This window comes from Heterocephalus glaber, unplaced genomic scaffold, assembly GCF_053883595.1.
Source record: "Heterocephalus glaber isolate CG9 unplaced genomic scaffold, H.glaber_assembly_v1.0 deba00001537, whole genome shotgun sequence".
NCBI classification, from domain to species: Eukaryota; Metazoa; Chordata; class Mammalia; order Rodentia; family Bathyergidae; genus Heterocephalus; species Heterocephalus glaber.
The window spans coordinates 4,800,242-4,810,004 of record NW_028258332.1 but is presented as its reverse complement, the minus strand read 5'-3'; the positions used below and the strand labels follow the sequence as shown (position 1 = coordinate 4,810,004).

General features: G+C 40.3%; 1 long non-coding RNA gene across 1 annotated transcript; it reads left to right on the top strand.

Moving 5' to 3' along the window:
- Positions 1-4,048: 4,048 nt before the first annotated feature.
- LOC110349249 (uncharacterized) lies at positions 4,049-8,286 on the top strand. Its single transcript, XR_002395077.2, has 3 exons — positions 4,049-4,169; positions 6,868-6,979; positions 7,284-8,286. It is a non-coding gene; the product is annotated as an uncharacterized LOC110349249 (long non-coding RNA).
- Positions 8,287-9,763: the final 1,477 nt, after the last annotated feature.

Genomic DNA, 9,763 nt, shown 5'->3' with positions numbered 1-9,763 from the left:
TAAATAAAACAGTGAAGGTAATCTGGCACTCCAAGAACAAAGAGCAAGGACTCCTATCACTTGTTCTGTGCCCGATTCTTCCTTTTCCACCAAATCCTCCCTCTGAAGCCTATTCCTGCTGGCAAGTGAACACAGGTTGACCTAGACTTAATCATAAGGTCTTGAACTGGTTTCCTCTGATCCCTGGGCACCAGCAGAGAGGTGAGGCCATCACTGTTGGAGTCCTGTGAAGTCAAAGTAAACTCCACTCTGGTGGCTTGCTCCCTGCTGTTCTGCGAGAGGAAACTGCCCCACCTTCAGAGGAGTGGGGAGAAAGGCAGAATCTCCCTGCCAGGGTTCCCATCTAGCTGCAGCACCAGCCCCAGGTCCTCAGGTCCCCTGCAGTCACAGCTCCCTGTCCCCAGCAGTGGTGGCTGCTGGTCCTTCCTCAGGCACCACAGCACTCCTCCAGTTGCTCAGAGATGACGGATAATACAAGCGGAAGCAAGGTTCTGTTTGTATTAAAGGAGAACTGACTGTCAACATTCTGAATAATACTAAGAATAAATACTTTGTTCTGTCCCTATGAAATCTCTCCATCTTTTACCACTTAGAATAATATTTTAGATATTTATAACCCAAGCAGACTCTGTTAGCTATTGAAATTGTCAATTCTGCTGTAAAGTAAAATTTATAGCCACTGGATCATAAATAAATCACTTTTCAGCTACTAGTCACCCGAGAAATTTTTCAAAGAACTGAAAAAGTAAATGAGGCCTGATGTAATGCCACATGCCTGAAATCCCAGAACTTGGGAGGCTGAGGCAGGAAGACTGCCACAAGTTCAAGGCCAACCTGGGCTACACAGCAAGTTCAATGCCAACCTGCACTACAAAGTGAGACTCTGCCTCAAAAAAAAAAAGTAAATGAGATCTACAAAACTAAAGAAAGTTGGGAATTCATTTAAAAATACTAATCTATAATTGTTTGCATAAGACTCCCCCCTTTATACAAGATTTTGCATTGCACAATTTCAATTAGCTATAGCCAACACAATCTAAAAGAATTAAATAGGGCCAGGGATTTAGCTCAGTGGTTCTGCTGCCTGCCTTGAAAGAACAAGATTCCGAGTTTGATCCCCAGTACAAAAAAAGAATTAAATAGAAAATGTTGGACATAAACTATTAATGGATTTTGAATTGCATGTTACTCTGAGTAACACGATGAAATGTTGATCTATCCACTCTGTCTCCCCTAGGACGTAAATCATCTCTTTATGCACTGTGTCTGTGCTGTATATGCTACTCTTCTATTTAGTCACTTTGTAGCAGTTTCAGCCATCAGATCAACTATGGATGAGGTATTGCAGAACTTGTGTGCAAGCAACTCTAATTTTACTTCACAGTGGTCTTACACCAAGGAGTAGTGATTCTGGCAATTTTAATATGTCACCAAGTGCTGCCTCAAAGTAAAACAGATGAAAGCACAATATAATATTGTGACCATTAAGTCTGATTGTGTCAACTCGATTGACTTGGGAGCCATCCAGGGTACTAGTGGAGCACCCCCAGGGTGGGTCTAGGTGGGTCAGAAAGGTGTGACCTGTATACAGCAGGTGCTCCCTGGCCCTTCCTCTCTGGCCTGTCCCCCTGCTCTGCTTCCCAGACACCATGAACTAAGCAGGTTTGTTTCACCACACCCTTCCACCATGCAGTTTTTGCCTTGGAGCCAGCTGACCATGGACTGAATTGTTTTAAAATGTGAGCCAAATTAAACCTCTTCTCCATTAACTTGTGGGTGTTAGATATTGCATCCAGCAACAGAAAAATTGGCAGAAAGAGATATATTGAGAGAGAGAGAGAGAGAGAGAGAGAACATTTACAAACTTTTATGATAGTTTATTGTATTACTGCTCCATTTTATTATTAGCTATTGTTAATCTTTTACTATGTCTAATTTGTAAGTTAAATTTCGTTAAAGATATATTTACATAGGAAAAATAAAGTCTATACAGGATTTGGTACTTTCCACAGTTTTAGTGTCTACTAGGGGTTCTTGGTTTGTATCTCTTAAGGATAGGGGGTCTACTGTAACTTCTATGGTGAGATTTTTGTTAACTGGACGAAAAGCTATCACTTTTTAATTACAAGTAACATTTGATAAGGTTCAACACTATAATCTTTGAGTATTAAGTTTTATTTTATTATTATTATTTTTTGGTACTGGGGATCAAACTCAGGTTCTTGTGCTTGCACAGCAGGCAACAAAACCACTGAGCTAAATCCCTGGCCCTGAATATTAAGTTTTAAAAACATTTTAAAATTTTGAAATAATTGTAGACTCACAGGAAGTTGCAAAAAATAGCACAAAGAGTTTCTTGAATCATTACTTGTTTCTCCCAAAAGTAAAAGAAGGGAGCCAGGAAAACTATCTTGATACAATTTGTTATGTAGACTACATACATCAGCCATTTTTTATAGGCACTCATGTGTGTGTGTGCACGCATATGTGTCAATGTGTTTATGTATGCATTATTATGCATGTGTGAAAGTATATATATATATTTGTATATTATGTGTGTGCATGTATACATTTGTATAAGTGTGTATACATGCATGTTATATGTACGTGTGTGTTCCTGGGCATGTGTAGCATGTTAATGTCTGAATGCATGTATGTATATATATGTAAATATGCATGCCTGTGGGTCTATACACCTGTGTCTATGCCTCCATGTGCATCTGTATATGTGTGTGCTCCTATATATGCACATGTGTCCGTATGTGTTATTCCATGTATCTGTTATGTGTTAGCCTACATGTGTGTACAGGCATGTGCTACTGTGTGTCTGCATTTGCATGTAGCTCCGACTGTCTCTGCAGTTCTTCCCAGTGTGGTCCTGTGCCTGACCACCGTGACAGCCCAGTTACAGGACCATCCTGCCACACAGGCGCTCCTCCGGCAACTCCCACAGAGTTTCCCCACCCCAGCCATCCCTGTCCCTTGGCATCCTCTAAATGTTCCGCTCAGATTTAATTTAACCATCTGTTTGCCCTCCACACCGGCCTGGACTGTGTTGATGAGCAGCCTCCACCAGATTTTGTTTGGCATCAAGATGAATTAAACATTAAGGAAAAATCAAAGTGGGACACTGTGACCGTCTAGCCAACCAGGGAAGGTAATTCATTTACTTTGTTGCTCTTTTCTTGCTTTTTTTTTCCCAAGGAATAAGTTTCAGTTGCTCTTTTCTGTAGGTTCAGAAGACAGGAGATATTCAAAGACAATGTAAAAGGAAAAGGTCAATTATAGAAAAAAAGCACAATAGCTTCATTTAAATTACAAATAAATCTGCCCCCCTCCAAAGAAATAGCAAAATTTCTCTTAGGGATGGTGGAAAATATTGCTTCTAAAGAGATGTTAAAATTCTCCTGTTAGCGATAACTTTATATGCAGGACTGGTCCTCAAGTTCTTTCCATCCAATCTATTCACATTATTTTTAAATAATTATTTAAAATTTTATTCATAAACAGAAGAACAAAAGTGACATCAAACATCTGGATATTTACAATTCAGTGGATCTTTTTAAAAGTGTCTCTGCTCAAAATCTTAGCAAGCTTACAATTCTAAACTATGGTTATTTTTATAAAACAATAATATAATGATGTACCTTACATACTATCAGTTATTTATATTTGTGTTATAAAAGTGTGCAATATAAGGATATTTAAATATAATTAAGTTAATAAATGATGTTACTATATGTTTTATGATATATCATGATATGATATATTATATGATGCCAAATATATGTGTAGATCATATGTGGTACAAACATACATTTTGTTGTCAGGACTACTACTGATTACATACTGTTATTTATTGTATCTGTTTAATATACACATACATAAATTAAAATATATACATATGTCCAGGTCATTCAGCAACACATGACCGTGAGGACATCGCCCTGCATGGACATGTTGCACTCGATGTGCTTAGGGGTGTTCTGGTCATCAGCTTGGCCAGGTGACACCGCAGTGACCTCACAGTGAGACCAGAACTTGGATCTCCACGGTGCTCAGAACATGAGTGTGCTGGACTGGTATGTCTGCATTCTGACCTTTGATTATCAGTTCCTTCAGGCCAAGTTTAATTGCTGAATCCAAATAATCTCCAGTCATGGTGCCTGGTAAGTAATGAATGGGCAAGTTGAATAAATAATTGTTAAACTATTTGCATGGAAATGGAAAACAAAAGTTAGTCTAAAAATGGTTGTGGTGCTCTTTTCTGTAAAGTCAGTGAGTCTTTCAGAGCCATGGTAAGGGGAAAATGGCAAACCTTTGTCTTTGGGGTTTGCTGCTCTCCTTGGTGCTGACCCCAAGGCATTCTGCCAGTCCAGACAATAGTGCCTGGCAAAAATATTTCATTTACGTACATTTTCTTAAAGAAATGGTTTCTTTACAACTGTCCTGGACTTGACACCATGAGCTACATACCTCACTGAGGTTAAACATTTGACTCACTTGATAAGTGCCCTCTTAGGCTTTTCTTAACATTTTATTTTGGAAATACTCAAATATAAAGACAAGTTAAAATATGTATAGGAAATACCCAACCATCACCTAAATCTACATTTTAAACTAGTTTTGCCATATTCACCTTATCCTACATTAATCCATCTATTCATCCCTAAATTCATCTATCAATCCATCCTTATTTTAATGCAGTGTAAACTGAATTGTTGGCATTAGTAGATGTCACATCTGAGCCTTCAGCATGCATTCCTGCAACCAGTGTTCAATAATTTCTTATACTTATTTTTATTAGGGAAACTTACTTTTAAAAACACTTTCCTTCCTATAATTTTATATTCTACTGGAAATACTGCAAATTAAACCAATCCAATACCACTGTTGTTAATGTATGTTGTTTGGTGAGATAACTCATCACCATCTCAGAAAATCTTGGTAGAGGTCACCTGGATGTAGCGACATGGGTATGTTATTCACCTTCTCAAAAGGGAAGTTCATAACATCCTTTCCCCTAGAACATCCTGGTTGACTCAGCCTAAAGTGAGGCATCTTGGGTCTGCAAAGGGCCCGGCTCCTCTCTTCCTGAATGGGCTCCAGGAGCCTTTATGAAAGATCCAGACTTGTTCCACGTCCTTGGCTGAGGAGCAGTCTCTGGACAAAAGTTCTCTTCACCCTACACTGAGTCCACACTTTTCTTCCGGTCTGATAGAGTTCTTTCTTATGCATTTCTCTCCGGTATGTAGCATGCAAAGTTTTCCTGTAGTGTTTTGCAAAATTAAAATTAGAAGTACAGACGAAAATGTGCAATTCATTGTGGTCTCTAACAGAAATGGCCTTGCGCTGGGCATTTAGCTCAGTGGCTTTGTCGCCTGCTGCACAAGGATCTGAGTTCTATCCCCGGTACCAAAAAGAAAAAGAAAAAGGAAAGAAAGAAAAAGAAAAGAAATGGGCTTGCTAGTAGGCTTCACTTTGGACACAGGAAAGGAGGGGTCATCTCCTGAAGACATATGGGCCCCCAGACTGCATTTTCAGGATCTTTCTAGACTTCATAGATTGACTGAGTTCGGTGGCTTTTTCTAACATTTTCTACCAAGAAATAAAACAGATCATTTATTAAGTTCTTGGCCAATTCTTTTATATATTAGGTTTGAACTACTTTTTATGGGCCATCTCAAACACAATCTTATATTTCTTTGCAACAAAAGACAATTTTAATAACAGCAATGGTGTCTGGATAATACACTTGGAGTACTACAGTGTGCCAAACACTAAAGACTTGGTGTATATTAACCAACTGAATCCTTTTGGCAATACTGAACATTTCATATAGCGGAAGCTGTGGCCAAGATAAACAGAACAATTGATTTACCAGGATCACAGAGACCATGGAGACCTAGCTGGAACATTAAAGTGGGTCATCTTGTTCCTGTTTGCTGGTAGCACATTAGGCTGCCTCCAAAACGAAGTCAAATGGAGTGCACCTTTCCTGGGATAAGAAGCTTCAAGTGCATTTCTAAGTAGAAGACCATTTTCTAAGCCTCAGAACAATCCAGTAATTTTATTTCTCAATTAGCTTTCATGTAATAGGGCCCAACTCAGATTTGATGTTTGCCAGCTGATTTCTCTCTAATTCTCACCCTCCCTTCCCTTTTTTGTGTCATCTATACAGGCTAATAAGATGCCTCCTCCTTGGCACTGGTCGTATATTGAAATCTCCTGCTCATGGAATCTTACACTCAGTCTTGACCCAAGCCACAAAAATGGTCAAAGCCACACATTAAGTTTGCTCTGTATTAGTCAGCATTCTCCAGGAAGACAGACCCAGTAGGAGATGGATGGATGGATGGATGGATGGATAGATGGATAGATAGATAGATAGATAGATGATAGATAGATGGGATTATCAAGGCAATTAGCTCATACAATCATTGAACCTGAGAACTCTCCCAATGGATCCTCTACAAAGTGGAGGCCTGGGACACCGGTGGTGTTCCTGAATCCAAATCCAAAGGCCAGAGCAGGGAAGCTGAGGGTATAACTCAGTCAGACACTGAAGGCTGAGAGCTTCCATGGTCTCTGTTATAAGTCCTGGAGGCAAAGGCTGGAGAACCTGAAGTTCTAATGCCCCAGGGCTGGAGAAGGATAGCCCAGCTCTGGAGAGAGCGGTGATTAGCCTCTCCTGCACCTTTGGTTTTATCCAGGCTCCACCCGATTGGATTGGATGGTGCCTGCCCCTGCTGAAGGCAGATGTCCTCCATTCAACTCCCACTCCCACATCAACCTCCTGAAAACAGCTTTAAGGTTCAACTGGAAGTCCTGCTTTGCCAGTTCTCTAGATATTCCTATTTCTTTCAGATTGACACCTAAAACTAACCATCCCACCAATATCAGCTATGCCTGCTTGTGCCTGAGCTGATGTGCCCAGCAGTCTCTTCTTCAGAAGATTTCTCTCAAAGTCACTTGGAGTGTAAGTTATCACGAGCATCAACATCTTCACCACTCTTTGGGTGAGGGGATCATCTTGGCTCCATGGAGGGCTCACAAAACATTTAAAGACTCTTGGCATGGTATAATTTTCAGATCTTTATTACTCCTATCATCCTTTATAATCCTGTAGAAAATAATTAAGATAAATTAAAATAAAGACCTAATTTTGTACTCTCCCAAGATTGCTCTTCATTATAATTTTGTCTAATTATCTTTTATGACTGTATTGTTTCAAATCCTGTGTCCACATAAACCCATTGTGTTTTTATTGTTTCCCTCTCCAGATTGCTGCAGCAACCCCACACAGAGCAAGGGGTCACTTTGAATTTCCATCTTGCCTTGACCCACAAGGGTGTCTTAGTCACCAGGAGGTCAAAGCTCATGAACTGGAGGGCTCGAAAGTGAACACTGAAAAATTCCTTTAGGATAAAGGACTCTGTGCAGGAAGTCACACTGGTTTCTACGGCAGATTGCAGGATGTCATGGAAAATCTCTAATCTCATTAAATCCCTTCAACCCCAGTATCATTATGTAACAACTGCATCTTTCCAACTTAAAACTGCCTTCTGGGCACTTGTATTAGTCCTTCACATATCCAGTTAAGGAGACCCCCAAGTCATAGTGGAGTATGTGGCCACTGGCCACCCACTGAAGAATATGAACCCGCTGCCTTACAGGTAGCTGTGGTCAAGTGCAATAAGTGGCTGATGGATTCAAGCCATGAGGGAGATTGCTCGCCGTGTCCTTACTCCTTCATATGGCTCCCAGAAAAATGTGGAGGACAACTTTCCAGAAGATGTTGGGTCAACAAAGAAGGAAACTGGTCCTTGGACGTCTTCAGGAAGCACAGGTAACCACCCCACACCCCAAACCTGCACCCGGGACTGGTAATGGCATCTAATAGCAAAAGTCATCCAGAGCTGCTCCTCCTTTGGGCTTTCTCCTATGCTGATCATATCTACATCCACTTGGTGGCTCAAGTCAAAACTTGGAGAAACTAACTGTCTTTGGTTAGTCACATCAGTTCCAATTGCACATTGGACCCATATCACGGTCACCTCAAGCCTCAGTGGCTTTGTTGGTCTCCAAACGGATCTCTGCAGTTTTGATGACTTTCCTACCCCAAACCCATTTCCTGTACAGCAGTCAGAGTAATCTTCCTTAAAAGTCCAAATCCAGTCACCATTTTCCCATTAAATGAATCAAATGCCTTATTCTATGAATTTTTACAATTTTAGAAATATATAAAGAGAGGATTAATTATAGATAATTGGGTGATAAATCAATATTCAAAGGACTAAGTATAAACTTTAATATATGTGCTGCTGAAGCAACCATAGGTATAAACTTGAAAAATGAGATTTCCTCAAACCTAAGGAAAATTAATTTTCCTTTAAGTCCTAATTGTAAATCTGATTATACTATTAATAAATCCAATGGAATAAAAACAATTACTTTCAGATAATTATTATTGTCATTGTTAAAAATTAGACTAGCTCAAGTTTTGACTTGACTGAATTTCCTTTATTTCATTTGCAGATTTACTTCACTGAATTTCTTTAGAAGTGTTAACTACATTCATAAATGTAATGGTCTATATTAACTTTACATGTTTCCAATAGGTGACTTGGGCAGGTTTTATTTACCACAGTAAACAGAATTGTCCAAGAATTAATTTTCATTTGGCTAACATTGGCAGCCCCAAAGTCAGGTGGTGAGAGGCCACTCCCACGCGCTGCCTGTTTTCCTAAATAAAGTTTTATCGGGACACTGGCACACCCAGCTGGGTTTATATTATCTATGGCTGCTCCTGTTTTAGAATGTCGATCTGAGAGATTGAAACGCAACCGTCTAATCCACAAAACATCAAATATGTACTATCTGGGCCTTTACAAAAGAAATTTGCAAACTCTTGAATTAAAACGACACACATAGCACATATCAAATCTCAAATTGTCCTTTTTTAAACTTTTTATAAAATAAACCAAATTCTCTTAACAGTATTGATTTTAAAATGACAAATCTACAAGATGGGCACATGTGGATCGTCTTTCAATACGATGAAAAATTTCAAACAGGCAGAACAGTATGCCCACTGCTTGCTCTGCTGTGCAGCTTGATTCACCCCATTTCTAAGCACCCCATCCTTCAGTCCATCTCCTCATTGGGTCGTCTCTCGCTTCTTTCCCCCTTGGAGACATTTCCAGGTTACACAGCAGTGTACTTGACCACTGAAAAGCCAGACCCTTCCTCTGCAGGCCGCTTCCACCGCGCTGAGTTCTCCTTCCAGATATGCATTCTCATGACTGCTTCCTTCCCATTCCTAGGCCAGCCTCGGCATCACACTTTGCAGGGGACTGCGCTGCCCTGGCTGCAAAGGCCGGCCCTGTCCTGCTGCACTGCGGCACCTCCTCCCGGTTCTCCTGCAGGCTGCCCCTGTTCCCCAGTTTTCTCTCCTTCCTGCACCTTGCTTCCCCCTCATCCGTTGCTGCATCCCAGAGCTGGGAGCAGTGATGCCTGGGATGGAAAGAACAGATCCTCAGGCACACTCCACAAATGAGTGGACAAGTGAGTGAAGGGAGGAAGGGGTCGGTGATTTTCATTTATTTAATAGAACAATGGTCCAACATTTTCTATAACTGTAATTGCTCAGAAAAACAAAGGTAAACCAAGCAAAGGCTACCAGCATAATCAGTGTGAATTTCAGATCTGCTTGAACCATACCTATTTAAAGGCTCTGCAATTTAGGAAGTGTCCATATTGG